Source organism: Eumetopias jubatus, unplaced genomic scaffold, assembly GCF_037043125.1.
Source record: "Eumetopias jubatus isolate StellerSeaLion01/CBP00866 unplaced genomic scaffold, mEumJub1_p1.0 scaffold_2, whole genome shotgun sequence".
NCBI lineage: Eukaryota > Metazoa > Chordata > Mammalia > Carnivora > Otariidae > Eumetopias > Eumetopias jubatus.
Window position 1 is genome coordinate 100764068 of NW_028274808.1, and position 15722 is coordinate 100779789.

The 15722-nt window shown below is 38.6% G+C and overlaps 1 protein-coding gene and 1 pseudogene across 1 annotated transcript in view; both read right to left on the minus strand.

Moving 5' to 3' along the window:
• Window positions 1-15722, minus strand: part of AFG2A (AAA ATPase AFG2A) — a 328111-nt gene that overhangs the window by 23755 nt on the left and 288634 nt on the right. The window lies entirely within an intron of this gene.
• Window positions 8853-10700, minus strand: LOC114208165 (eukaryotic translation initiation factor 4B pseudogene; annotated as a pseudogene).

Below are 15722 nucleotides of genomic sequence, written 5' to 3' on the forward strand. Positions count from 1 at the left end.
CTTTAGCTTAGCTTGATACTAGGGAGGAGTGTGTATATGAGACGAAGAATTAGAGGAACCTGAACAGTCCACATGAAACCGGAAGAAGGTCTCAAGAAGGGGGTATGAATTCTGGGAGATGGGCAGAAAGGCCATGGAGGCCAAGGACTTACTGGATCGGAGATGAGGAAACAGGCAAGAGAGATCAGCTCAGCAGCGGTGGCGGAAGGGAGAGGCCATCCACCGTTTGTGAAGTGAATTTGAAGCGAGGAAGTGGAGGCACAAGGTGTGCCAGACTTTTTGAGAACTTTGGTGGTGAAAAGGAGACAGGTTGTAAACTAAGAGTAACAACAATCTAAGTAAAATTTAAAAAGGAACACACTACCCAAAAGTGGATGTAGGACAAGAAATGGTATTTCCAGAGTTAATTTTTAATTTCCTGAGTTTACTGCTGTAAGAATTGCAAACCACTCTGGTGGTTTGCATATATATATATATCCTGGCATATGCATGAACTTAATTGTGGAGATAAAATGCAGTAGCAGCTCAGACAGAAACCAAAAATCCTCTGTAAAATTACGGAATGGTTACATTAAGTCCCCCCCGAACTTCTAATCACCTCCAAATTTCAACTATAACATAATAGCGAAAGGTCTTTCCTCCAGTGGGTAAAGACAGGTGCCCCAAAAGGTAGCTCAGAAAAGTTTGTTGAATGAACACTAGCACAAAAAAACTTAATAACACATACAATAATGATTACTCAAAAACTTCAGATCTTCTCCACTGTCATTTTCTTTGTATTCATGTTTTATTTGTTTTACCTTAAGTCACCCCCAATCATGCTGACATCTACTACTGATGATTATATTAGACCTAAAAGTGTTCTTAAACAAATGAAAACTACCAACTTCCATTCCTGAAAGCCCTGCTTCCAATTTTCAGGAGGAAATTAAATAATGTAGAAATCCAACACTGGGCCTAAGCCCAGACAGCTGAGCATCGTTTTGTCCTTTCAAGGCAAAGAGGAAGTGTCTGCTGTGGCAGAGACATGCCAAGAGAAATAAAGCTTAACCTCAGCCCCATGTGAAAGTGATTTTAGATAATCGGGGGTGTCTGCAAATAGGTTAAAAATGGGACCACATACTAACAGGGAACTTTCCATGGAAGTTAAAAAATGTATCAAGATCTAACCCCCACCTTAAAAACAAAACATGTTGGGAAAATGGCATGGCCTTAGAAACTCTATATAAAGGCGGCAGAGGAAAGGGAAAGCAGACAGGGAGAAGAGAGTTGACAAGTCAAAGGGAAATTAAAACATGTTTCCGCTTATGAGTTATTATAGGCTCAGAATTTGATGTCTTTGTAATTGTAATTACCAAATTCAAAACGATGTCCCTGTGTGAAGAGGAAAAGAGGAAGGGGCAGGGAAGAAGAAATGAGTATAAGTATGTGGGTCGAGTGGTAGATGAAATTATTTAGGTTAGGGGCCAGCAAATTTATTCTCTAAAGGGCCAGACAGCAAATGTTTTAGACTTTGTGGAGAACACAGTCCCGCCTGTAACTACTCAAATCTGTCCCTGTAGTGTGAAAGCAGCCACAGGCAATATGAAAATGAATGTGGGTAGCTGGGTGCCAATAAAACTTTATGGACACTGAAATTAGAATTTCATGTATTTTATTTCTACTTTTTTTTTAAAGATTTTATTTATTTATTTGACAGAGAGAGCACAAGTAGGCAGAGCGGCAGGCAGGGGGAGAGGGAGAAGCAGGCTCTCCACTAAGCAGGGAGCCGGATGTGGGGCTCGATCTCAGGACCCTGGGATCATGACCTGAGCCAAAGGCAGCTGCTTAACCGACTGAGCCACCCAGGCGCCCCTTATTTCTACTTTTGATTTTTCTTCAAACACTTAAAAATGGAAAACTATTCTTAGCCTACAGTTCTTACAAAAACATTGTGGGGCAGATTTGACCTGCACACCATAGTTTGCTGACCCCTAATTTAAGATAGTTAACTCCCCATTCCACAGAACATTCCTATGAAACTGGGATTGACTCAAATTTTGGACTCTGGGTAAGAGAAACTGGTGTTTGTTTTTTTTCCCAGTAGATGAACAAGAGGATGCTAATAATGGTAGGAAGCATTTATTTGAAAGATACAGCAGATCTTCTCTAAGCCTATAAAAAAGACAAGTATCTCTACTTTTTTCTAGCAGAATACTTAACACTAGTATGAGATCAAAGTTTATGTAGTATGAAATTTTGAAGCCAAATGCTACATAACCATTAATGTGCAGTATTAGTCAGGGATCAAGAATGATTTTTAAAACTTTATCCCCCTTATCAGAATTTAACGTTTTATAAACATCCTTTGCAGCATAATGCTAGTCTGGAATTATACATAAGTTTCTATCATCACCTCTATGGAAACCAGAGAGCTGGTGACTAGGATTTTCTGGTGGAACATATGCTTTACAGATCACATGGTGATAAAAACTTTATGGAGCGTCTGACCTAGACTATCAGAAACAAAGGAAATATAAAAGTGCAAGGCATCTATGTTCATAGTTTTTGGGAAGCAAAATAATGTTTACATATTAAATGTCCTGTTATGGAACAGACACGGACTTTCCCTTTCTGTATTAAAAGAGAAAGTCTTGTAAAACATCCTGGTAGCTGTCTCACAACCTTGAACTGGGAAATACGTCATTCTTTCTTTTCCCTTCCCTTTCCTGTCTCTTTCTTCTTCTTTTTATTATTTTTATCTGGGGGGGGGTTGATAACCCCAGTACTTCTCCCTAGTTCTCTGAGCAAATGAAGCCCCCTTCTTTAGGGAACTGCTCCTCAACCATTGTAACCCTATGATAAGCCAGTCATAGTGCCCTGTCCCTCAGGCCACAAGGGTAGCTGCATGAGGCAGCTGGTGCAGACAGGCTGCATCCTAAGGGTAACAATGATCCAAGCAAGGTTTAAAAGGAATACCCTATCCAAAAATAGTTATAAAACATGATTATTTCCAGAGCTGTATTTCTTTATGGACCAATCACCCATGGTATACAGGATCCTGATCGATGTTGTAGTGTATACTCATGCTCATTAAAGAGAACTTGGAGCATACTTTTTTATTTGATGGCAAGTTTTGGGCAGGAATGCAATCCTCCATTATAATATCCTTTGTATAAGGAAATATAATTCTTTCAACAATGATCTGTTTTGTGATGGTCTCCTTTATGGCACAGTTTCTAGGAGTTGAAGGTAGGGAAAAAAGCTGCTTTAACCATCCACATGGATGTGACTGAGGCTGGAGGAGAGGGAGGGCCACAGAGAATGCAAAGGCTGAGTGTGTACAACAGGCAGTGGTAATGAGGGCAGGCTCAGTGAGGAGCCTTTTATTTTCTCTCATCCTGCTGCTTTTTTTTTTTTTAGTAGACTTTAATTTTTTAGAGCAGTTTTAGACTCATAGTAAAACTGAGTGGAAAGTACAGATATCTTCTGTACCTACATACACACAGCATCCCCCATTATCAACATCCTCCACCAGAGTGGTACATTTGTTACAATCAAATCCACACTGACACATCATTAGCACCCAAGGTTCATAGTTTATATTAGGGTTTACTCTTCTTGGTGGTGTACATTCTATGGGTTTGGGCAAATGTATAATATGTATCCACCATTATACTATCATACAGAATATTTTCACTGCCCTAAAAAGCCCCTGTGTTTTGCCTATTCATCCCTCCCTCCCTTATAACCCTGGGAAACCACTGATCTCTTTACTGTTTCTATAATTTTGCCTTTTCCAGAATTTCATAGAGTTGGAATCATGCAGTATGTAGCCGTTTCAGAATTCACTTCTTTCATTTAGTAATGTGCATTTAAGATTTCTCCATGTCTTTTTATGGCTTGAGAGTTCATTTCTTTTTTAGTTTGGAATAATATTCCATTGTCTAAATGTACTAGTTTATTTATCCATTCACCTACTGAAGGACTTCTTGGTTACTTCCATATTTTTTGTAGTCCTTGTTCTTTTATTTTCATCTTTCTTTTGCTTTAAAGTCAAAGTATCACAGGTTTCCAGTTATGAAATAAATCATGGGAATAAAAGGTACAGCATAAGGAATATAGTTAATAATATTTTAAGTGTTGTATGGTGACAGATGGTGGCTACGCTTGTGGTGAGCACAGCACAATGTATAGAGCTGTCAAATCACTATGTTGTACACCTGAAACTAATTGTGTGTAATGTTGTGTGTCAGGTATACTCAAATAAAAAAAAATAAAGTATGCATGATTAATCATATAAAAAAAAAGTCCAAGTATCAAAAGTAGACAGAGACTTAATTAGCAACCCATATAATCCTCAAAACAGGTATGAGGAAACTGAGGCCCAGGAGTTAAGTGACTGGTCCATGGAGGTTTTCCCTTCCTACTTCATTTGTCTGGGCCCACTGGCAGCCTGCAGGTTGAAAGATAATGCTATCTCTGTATTAGGATGTTCACTCAAGGTTTAACACCCCAAATGTCACTTTCTAAAATAGTTTGTTTTGATACATCTAGTATTTTAAATAATACGACTCCTACACCTTGAAAAAATTTACCAGCCGTGTATTAACTCATATTACAGATAAAATATTCAGGTAATAATTTAGTCTTCACAATGACTCTAGGAAGTAGGTACTATTACTGTAACTACACGTGTGAGGGTCATAGGGCTAGTAAATGTCAGAGATGGGATTCGAATCCAGGTCTGCCTAATTCCTGAGACTGAGCTCTTTATCCCTGCAATACTGCCAATTTGTAGATATATTTTATATACCTTTCTCCTAGTTGAAGCTTCAAAAGAAATGGTCTTTTTAATCAGAGACCATATGAACTCGGAGTAAAGAAATAATTAAGAAATTTCAGATTTCTTTACCACGGTCCTAAATCTTGAGGTCTATTTCAGCATCCACAAGATGCAAGGTGCATTTATGTAAGAAACAGAGAGATTAAGATTTAAAATTTCCCCTTAAAACTTCAGTACACAAGACACCCTAATTTGGAAATATAGCCAATTTCTGGAATGTATATACCCAAGAAAAAGCATCATATTGTACTTATGCATTTATCACATACTTTATATTTTTGGTTTCATAAACAAAAATTAAGACATAAGCCAATTAAGTCAGTTAGCTAAGAATGTAAGTCAGATTGCCACAGGTCAGATTTCTTCCAGCTCATTTTCCTGGCCCCAAAAGAGGCTAAACTAAAGAAGACACAATTGTAGGTAAGAACCTTTTAAAAGAATAAACCAAAGACAATAGAAGAGGCTACTAGAACTTTATGCAAACACTGCTAGCAAACTCATCTGTACTACTTCTAGGGGTCTCATCATTTTGGTTTCTGTAGGCTCCCGAAGTCATCTGCCAGAAAAGTGAATGTATAGACTCAAGGGTAGAAATGGGATATTTTACAAAGTGTCACTGTTTGTGGTTGTTTACATGTAACTGGAACACCATGAGGTTTAAAAAAATAAATAAATAAAGACAATCATCCAAGGGTCTATCTGAAGAAAACATACTATGGAGAAAAACGAAGGTAGATATAATTCAATTAAAACAGCAGCATATGAGTTGTTTTTTATTCCATTCCTGGAACTTACTCTGGGAATCTTCTTAGTGAAAATATGACCCTCAGTAAACTTGACTTTGACCAAAATGTTTCAGATAACTCTCATGAGATCAACTGATGGTTCTTCATTCTAGATTATTGCCTCACATTCTTTCATGAAAGAATGATATTCTGTCATTACCAGAGAGCCTCTCAAATACATGAACTATTTTAATGGGGACTCTAATGATCATTTCCAGATTAAATCAGTGCCTAAAGCACTTGTGTTAGAAAACTGGGTAACAGGATATGATAGGGTTTTTTTTTTTTTAAATGTACTCTTTTATATAATTAATCTGAACCTTGCCCAAACCAGCACTGATCCAAACTTGTTATCAAAAATCAAAACTCATACCCAATGTAGAAGGAAGTAAGCAAGGTCTCTTTACTTGAGTGTCTTGTGCCTGGGACTCAAAAGTATTTGTTAATAGAGTTAAGATTCAGTGGTTTCAGATATTCTAAAAAGAACATGGGCTACTTCTTTCCAGAGACAATCAGAGTTTTCAGTGTAGTAAATTTTCACAAAAATGAAACTGCATGCATTCAGTCTTTCACTCATCAGACATTTACTAAGTACAGACTGTGAGCTAGGCACTGTTAAATCTTCTCTGATCAATCAATTCGCTCTCAGATTCTGAAGCTTTAACACTATTACAAAGGCATTCTTTCTGGAAAGTGGAAATGGTTTTCAGATCATTGCAGAAGGGCAAGTATTAAAATAATTGAGAAAACCTTCTAAGAACTACATTGAGTTACAGCTAACATACTATACAGAATAATTCTTTGTGAGTGAATATGATACTAGATTACCAAGTAGGTCAGAATGTAAGAAAAAGGAGAAGTTTCACTTGAGCAAATATGTTGCACAGACAAGATAACTAACACAGACAAGTTCTGACCTAAATAGTAAGTATGTACAACTAGGAGACCAAAGGATCATTTGTCACATCAGTATATTCAGTCTTTCTTAGCTAGAAAACAGTATTAATCTATAGTAAAAAAAAAATCCTTCTATAAGTATATGATCATCCACATATAGAGAGCTTCTCCTTTCTCTTTATGCATATAGATCTACATTAATTAAAATGTTACATAATGGATATTTTCACTTGAGGAGAAATTCCAACAAAATAAAAACTAGTCTAGATGATCAACTCCATTAAGAGGATCCATAGACACCTCAACTCAGTATGTTTACATTTTTAAAATTTGAATTTCTGCATAGTATTTTTCAAAAAGAGGGACTGGACAGTAAAGTCCATGTACTATACCACACATAGTAAAGGGTAAAACTCATTTTTATGACCGTTCATTATATATATATGGATTTAGTAATTCTATGGATCAGATAAAAGACTCATGAAATAAGCTCAAGTTGAGGCTTGCAACTCAACTTGGATCACTGAGTCCAATCCCCTTCTTCAACTTTCCAGGCCCCCTACCTACAAAATCATCTATATCCACTATGATCCTTACTTCTTTCTCAATAGTGAAAGAGAACAGGGCTCCTTTCCTTCAGCTGAAGGCCACACCTTACTTTGTGCTCACAATCCCAATCCTCTGTTACCTTCCTTCATTAGTCATCCCTTTCTCCATTTTCCTGCCTGTATATTTTCATTCTCCATCTGACTCTTCCTCCTCAGCCTATAAACATGCTTGTCTCTCCCATCTTAGTCCCTACCCTACCAATATTTCTCCAGATACCAATCTAATCCCCATCCTTTTTGTTCAAATTTCTTAAAAGAGATACCTATAATAATACCTCACTTTCCATTTTCATTTCAGTTCTCCACAATCTAGATTTTGCCTTCACTACTCCACTGATACCGCTCTCAATGAAGTCACTAATGACTTTCATATTGCTAAACTCAATAGACCTGAATCTTTCAGTTGCATTTGGTAATGCTCTTTATTCCACTGGTTTTCAGAACACATCTCTCTCCAATCATTTCTGTTCTGTTTCTTATGTCTACCTTTTAGATTTGGGTGTTCCAGATTTCTTCTTGGACCCTTTACTCTTCTCATTTTATATATTCTACAGTATAATCTCCTATATTCTCTTGGTCTCATCTCCTAACTTGGATATTCAACTACCACCTGCTGACATCTCTCCTTGGATGATTCAAAAGTTCTTGATACTGAACGTATCTCAAACTGGATTTATTTACTTTTATCCTCAAACCGGCTTATATTTTCTTCTCTCACTTGATGGCACTATCATAACCCAAGGTAGCTACCTGTTAGTCACCTTTGATTCTTTTCTCTAATTAATCCTGTAAGTCTTGCTTCCTAAATGCTTTATGCATTTCCCTCATTTCACTACCTTTAACTAATACAAGTTTAGTTCCCAATATTCCCTCCTATGGGCTATTACCTAGGCTTCTACTCATGTCTACCTTAACTCTTCTTTTCATACCACAACTAGGGATATTTGTTAAACCTTCCAGTAGAGCAATTAAGCCAAGTATTGTTTTGAGGCTCATTCACAGACCCAATATCAGGATGGATGGGGGTAGTACCAGATAATTGTAGCCAAAGAGGACAGAGCTGAGTTAATAATGAGTTGGTATTGGACCTTGGTAACCTCTGAGGCAGAATATCTTGTACTACCATGACCACTGGTTAGGACTAATTGATGATTATCACAACATTAAACAAACAATTCCACCCAGAGCTCAGACTCTTTAGGAATGTAGGTTTGGCTCATGCCAATAGACTCCGCTTTATCAATATTACTAAATATCTGTCTAGCTTTACTGATAACCAGACTGGTTTTCAAACAAAAACCAGGATCAGTTTTAAGTAGTCAAATACAGTAGTTCTTGAAATTATGTGTTATAATGATAATAATAATTCAATTATTTCTCATTTTTAGTGTTTTTCATCTTTTCTTATTTATTTTACAACTGAAGTCTAGAAATTTGAATCATAGTTTCCGAGCCAGCAGAAAAGGCAGAAACCTAGAAGTTATGCCTGATTTCTCCATTTCTCTCACCTTTCCCTTTTTTGTTTTCTTTTTTAAATTTTATTTTATTATGTTATGTTAATCACCATACATTACATCATTAGTTCTTGATGTAGTGTTCCATGATTCATTGTTTGCATATAACACCCAATGCTCCATGCAATACGTGCCCTCTTTTTTTTTTCCAGGAGATGGTGAGTTTTATTATCTTGTCTGGATAGAGGTTTTATTTGCTCTTGAATATTCCAGGGTGGAGAGACTAGGAGAAAGCATAGGATGCAGAGGTCTGTTCGGTGTAATCTCCCTTGTTCTCATCTTCACCATCAACAGAGAGAGCAGCATATTTGCTTGTGAACTGAACTTGGAAGCTGGATTTTCTTCACGTTTCTTTGGCTCAGGTGCAGATCGGGAGTCTTGATCCTTTTTGCCATCTTTCCTATCGGACTCCTTCCAGTGGTCTTTGTTCCATCCATCTCCTGGACCACGGCCGGAATTCCCACTTTGGTCTTTTGGGGACATTCACCCCATCTACTTTGTTTTCATCTCTCCTTGTTGGTCCTTCCTCAGGTGGCTGAGCTGGAACTACTTTCCCCCCACCACTTGTAGGGGACTGCTGCTCTGTGTCTGAGCTCTGAGATCAAGCAGGAAGGTTAGAACTTCACTTCACCCAAGCATTCTCCTTTGGTGGAGGAGCTGGAAAGGCTGTTCAGATTTGGGAGGCTTAGAAGTTGGAGAGTGACAGTCTTCCCCCTTATTGGGTGCTTCGTTTTCTAGAGACTTCTCACTCTCTCTCCTTCGTGCATTTCTGCCAGATGTGGCCGAGGTCCCAGTCTATGATGACTCACTTCCTGTCCTGGACCATTCCCCGTTTCTGAGTCTCTTCACTTCGCCAGCTTGGGTGTCTCTCCTGGGGCCGTTGTTCTAGTTTTGGCTCATCCAGCTGGCACTGCAGCTTCTCCTGCTCCTTCTGCAGCCGCTCTTCTACTTCTCACTCCCTAGCAGCTGTGTCAACAGGCTTTACCCCTCCAAAGACAGAGGCCACTCGACTGGACTGGGAGGTGCCAGCAAAGGAATCATCTTCCTTAGGAGTACTCCAAGGCTTTAGATTCAGTTTGGTTCTTTGGGGGGGACCTCTATCGTCATGCTTATAGTCATCCCGAGAGTAATCCTCTCTGGAGCTCCGTGACCGCTCGTCTCGTCGCATCTGTCTTCATAGCGGTCCCCACCTCCTCTGTAGTCATCATCCCTACGGCACCCACTACCAAATGCTCTTCTACCACTGCCTATCCTGGAATCATAGCCTCTGTCATATTCCCTGCTGCCTCGGTCATCATAGCGATCCCAGCCCCCATTATCGATCCATATCTCGGCGTGGGCCATCACAATACCCGTCCAGATACCCATCACAATATCAGTCTGAATCATAACGATCTTGATACTTGTCTCCAAAGTTATCATCACCTCTCCTTGGCGGGTAGTCATCAAAGCTATCTGTGGCAGGACGGGCCCTCCAGTCTGTATCTGTTTTGTCAAAATCCCAATTTCTATCTCGGCCAAAAGAATGATCATCCCTGTCTTTATCCTGTGTTTGATCAGCAAGGTCCACTTGAATTCTCCTGTTACCTAGAGACTCTTTGTTGAGGCTCAGGGCACTGAGCAAAGAATCCAGGTCCTCAAACTCAGCATAACCAAAACCTTTTAACCTCTCTGGATTGCTGGATTCACGTGGTAAATGCACTGCACTGATATTTAATCCTCTAAAGAATTCCTTAATGGATTCTTCTGTTACATCATAGGGCAGGTTCCCTAGAAAAGCAGTACAGGATGGCAATTTTGGAAGATGGCTCCGGTCGATATTGCGTTCCTGAGCAGCCTGTGGAGCAGTGGGCAGGATGGAACGGTCAGTTGGAGGTGCCCTATACACGTTGTCGTCATTACTGTGCCAAGTGGTTGAAACATCTCCTTCCAGGTTATCTGTTTTATCAGCCCAGCTGGCTGGTTTAGGGACATAAGTGCTTCCTCCCCCAGTCCCTCCATCCTCAGCCAGTAAGTCTGTTAGGGAGATAGTTTTCCCTTTCTTATTCTTCTTTTTTGCTGAGGCCACCATGTTGGGAGAGGGAATACATGCCCTCTTTAATACCCATCACCAGGCTAACCCATCCCCCTCCCACCTCCCCTCTAGAACCTCAGTTTGTTTCTCAGAGTCCATAGTCTCTCATGGTTCGTCTCCCCCTCCGATTCCCCCCCTTCATTTTTCCCTTCCTACTATCTTTCTTTTTTTAACAACAAAAAAACCCCAAAACAAAACAAAACAAAAAAACCTCTACTTTGACTTGATGAAATACTAATCAAAGGCAAAGAGGAACATGAAGTGTCAGTGGAGAAAGTAAGTCATAAATACTACGGCCCCATTGCCAAGTGCAGAAATTATGAGTGTAGCCTTTATCACTTTGTCCTTGCTTATAGCTATTAGCTATAGTATCTAAAAAAATCTTACTCCATTCATTTTTATTTTCCTCTTTTTAAATGATACTTTGTCATTAGCTTTTCTTCTATCCTCTTCCTTTTTGTAACTATTGTACATAGAGGATACTAGTGATAGTTAAATTTACAATTTAATCCCTAAGTTAGAGCATTTTTGTTGTTGTTGTCATCAAATGATCCTCTATTATGAAATATTCGCCTTTGTAGTTCTTAACTAGCTGGGCATTCTACTGCACCACTTTTTTTTTTTTTTAAAGATTTTATTTATTTATTTGAGAGAGAAATAATGAGACAGAGAGAGCATGAGAGGGAGGAGGGTCAGAGGGAGAAGCAGACTCCCTGCCGAGTAGGGAGTCGGATGCGGGACTCGATCCCAGGACTCCAGGATCATGACCTGAGCTGAAGGCAGTCGCTTAACCAACTGAGCCACCCAGGCGCCCTCTACTACACCACTCTTGATGTCATCTATGATGTCATGAGGGTGGTGGCCATCAACACTGCAGCCCATAGATCTCTATAATGGTTCCAGAGAATTCTCTGGCTAAAGATTGGTGCTGCATCTATCAGGCAATGTTGACAATCTCATCAAAAATGATATTTCCACTGTGCTTAATGTTTTTCTGCTTCCTTCTGTTCTTGGTGGTTCCTTGAGGATTTTGATAATCAGAGCAGAGGCAGAAGGTATCACTTTAATCTGGGCCTATCTGTTCTGAATGGTCAATTTCAGTACTATCCTTCCAATCATTGGTTGCCTTGGAGATGTCATTACCAACCTTTTCTGGAGACAGACCCAGGGGGCCAATTTTGGGGTAAGGCAGATGTGGCACTAGCTTCCCCACTGGTGTACCTCAGGTATATGACTTTGATCTTATTGGGGTCAAACCTGGGTGGCATGGTGGAGGCGACTGGTGTCAGATAAGCCCAGATTCGGGAGGACCAAAGACAGTTGTACCTGGGCCTCCAAGTCAAAAGCCAAAAGATCTAAGTTATAGCATCTTGCAAGGTGACAGGCAAGATGGAATCATGATGGAGCCATAGAAAGAACAGGAATGACTAGGAGGTTATAGAGTTAGAGAATAATGGTCACACAGTACCACTTCTGAATGCTATCTTTAGCTGGGGAGGGCAGAGTACATTTACAGTTGTTTACAGAATAACAAGATATTATGTTTCACATATGGAAGTATGGGAAGGTAAGTGTGCCTAATCAGTGCATTCAAGAATAGAATATATACACTGATCAATTATATATGGCCTATCTCACAACATTTTCCTTTTCTCTGGGACATACGTCTGAAATTAGTCTTCAAAGGTATGACCTTATTCCCCTATCAGAATTAATTAGTTAAGAGGCAGACACATGACTCCGAATGAGCCAAACAGATTCTTTCTCCAGGGACTTTGGACCTGAGAGAAACAAAGAAAAGTTAAGGGTAAATTGTTGTTGAGGGTTGTGGAGTCCTTCTAGTCCCTGACAGTCCAAAGTCCTATTCCTAAAATCCTGAGATATAGTTCATTTTGAAAATACTCTTTGTTTTGGCTTAAGTCAGTTCTCACTGGTATCTTTTACTTACAACAAATAAAAACTTAACTACCATATGTGTGTGTATATATATATTTTTCAAGATTTTAATTACTTAATTAATTTATTAATTTATTTATTTTAGAGAGAGAGGGAGAGAATCAGTGGAGCCCAACGTGGAGCTCAATTTCATGACCCTGACATCATGACCTGAGCCAAAATAAAGAGCCCAAGGCTTAACCGAATGAGCCACCCAGGCACCCCTTAACTACTATATTCTTACACTTGCTGGTACAGAAATACCATTTGCCCAGTCTTCAGGCTGAAAATATTAAGAGTCAGTTTTGATGCTTGACTTTTACTTCTTGTTATTCATCAATTACTAACTTTTACAACTGTTGACATGGACTCTCGTCTTTTTTTTTCATTTACACTGTCTTCTTTCTACTTTATGTCACTCTTACCTTCTAGGAGCTTCCTGACTAGCCATCTTGTTTCTAGACTAATTTTCCAAAATCATAGCTCTGATTATCACTTCAAAAATCTTCAAAAGTTCTTTAGTGCTTACCTGGTAAATGATAAGCTTCCAGAATGTGCATATTCTAGGCTCCCTACAAAATATTCCTTACCAACCTATTTAGAGCCTTACCTCCAAACACTGGACAGCCCATTTCTCAGTATGCCTAGGCTCGACTGAATCACATATCCTTCGTTTCTGCCTCTGCATAAAATGCATTCTCTCCTATAGCCTCATAAAACTATGCTTATCTTTTGAAGGCTCATCAAAATGTTACTTCTTCCATGAAGGCTTTTCTGATGTTCCCCCACTGGATGTGTTCTCTACTTCCTTTAGAATTTCATTGCATTTATTTCCCTTTCTGGACTTCCTACAGGGCTCTCATAATGCTCTTCACCATTTATGTTGAAACTTTTGTGATCTTTTTCTTCAGTGAGGGTTAAATTTCATCTGGAAGCCTCTAGAGGCAAGCTCAATTTTTCCTCCTGTTCCACATGGACTGCCTGCTCTCCAGCCTTGCAGCACAGTGTTCATCCTAAGACCCTCCATTATTACTCTTTCCATGTCTTTCCATTTCTTGAGTTATTCCTTTGTTTAGCTGGCATACAACCTTAAGTAACTTTGTAAAAAACAAGTACATGTTGAGTCCCTTCTGGAGTATTATAAAATGCCTTTATTCAATTCTCACGTTTCTAAAGTTTGGTTTGGCATATAATGCTAAGTTAAAAATCATTTTCCTCAAGGTTTTGAAGGAAATCTTCCATTGTCAGTACCTTTGTCTTCTCCCAACCATCCCCTCCCCCACCCCACTCCCATTTACTAAACATTCAAAATCATTCTAAAGGAACAATGGATATCCAAGGAAATTAGAATTTAAGGACATAGGCTTTGGAGTCACATTGGGTTCAAATATTGATTTCACTAGATGTTAGTTGTGAGACCTTAAAAAAGTTACTTTAAGCTATAGACTTCTCTTCTGTAAAATGAATATACTAATTTTGTACCTTAGAGGGTTGTTGTATTAAATTAGATAACTTATGTAAAGTACTTATTATTATGTCTAGCACATAGTAAGTACTCAACAAAACTGTGGCAAACATTCCTAATATTCTTAATATATTACCTTAGTATTTAACATATAGCCAATAAAAAAAATCTGGTGGCTATGCATTTATCTACCATATTTTCCCCAACAAAAATGATTTATAACCTAATTCAAGTAGACGTCACTGTGAGTGGTCTAGGAGGCTTACAGTTTATGTATCCTTATAAACTTCCACAGGTGGATATGCTCCCCTTCTAGTTGTAACTTGTCTCTAATTCCTGAAGTTCCAGCTCTTCTGCAGCATTTTCCAGAAAATAACTGAAACTGTTAAGTGAGGGTCTAATGTGAGAGGACTATCTGCAAATCAATGCAGGGGTGAAATAGCTAGGCAGTGCTCAGTCACTGTGGCCTTGCCTCCTGGGAGCCATGTATTGCTGGGTTCCACTGGCAGGAATTCATTAGTGTCATCAACTTTTGATAACAAAAGGATCCTCACTTAATTTTTTAAATTACAAAAAACACAAAAGATGGATATTTTAAACTGTTTCTACAGGTGGAAAGCCAGGAGATGGCAAAAAACAGCTGAAGATACCTATCTTCAAGCCATCCCAACTATTTTCTTGCCAAGTTGGGAAGGTATAATTTTCCTTAAAGGTATATCTAAGTAATGCTTTGACCTTGAAATAGCCCCTAAATGGTTTTTTTTTTTTTTTTCTGGAGTGCTACAGTCACTCTCCAGCATTGTGCTGCAGTAGACTATAACGATATCATCAACTGTGCTAAATTTGGGTATATCCTATTACTGATGTGGACATAACTCTGCTTTTTCACAGGTGTCACAAATAAGTCCTTAGAGAAGGACCAAGGGATAAAAATGATGGGCTGCTCTGCTGATTTTCACATGTAACTTATTTTCATAGTCTTCAAGATAAAAACTCACCCTCTGCGTTGAAATAGTAACCAGTGCATCCGCTTTTTAGGTTGAGCATAAAAAGATAATAATATCTCTGTGATTCAGGGTATTCTAATTGTACTTGTACTTCTAATTGTAACCTCATCAAGTTTCAGGTTAAAATAATTTGTCTGACAAGATATGCACTTGCTCAAGGTTTTCATTCTTCAAAATTACAGGTGTTTTTTTAAAATGTTATGTTCCTCTTTTAATTTCATAAGCTATGTTTTCTGCATTATTTAGTTGAAAAATCTAAAAGCAACATGAACTTAAATTCTTTGATGCACACAGCAAAAAAGATTTACAGTTATATCTTCATTATACTTCTGTATTTACAAATAAATATTAAAAATTAACCAGTTCTCAAAATGTTTGGTTGGGGGGGCGCCTGGGTTGCTATGTCTCTGTCAAATAAATAAATAAAATCTTTTAAAAAAATGTTTGGTTAGGGACTACCCTTCCTCACAGAAAGTATGCAGGCAATGAATTAGGTATTTTTAATACTTGCCAATTATAAATCATTTTTAGATAGAAAAGCTATTGCTATGCTTGTTTTATATTTTCATGGTATGCAGGCAGATTGAAACCTGATGTCATGGGCATCCCATA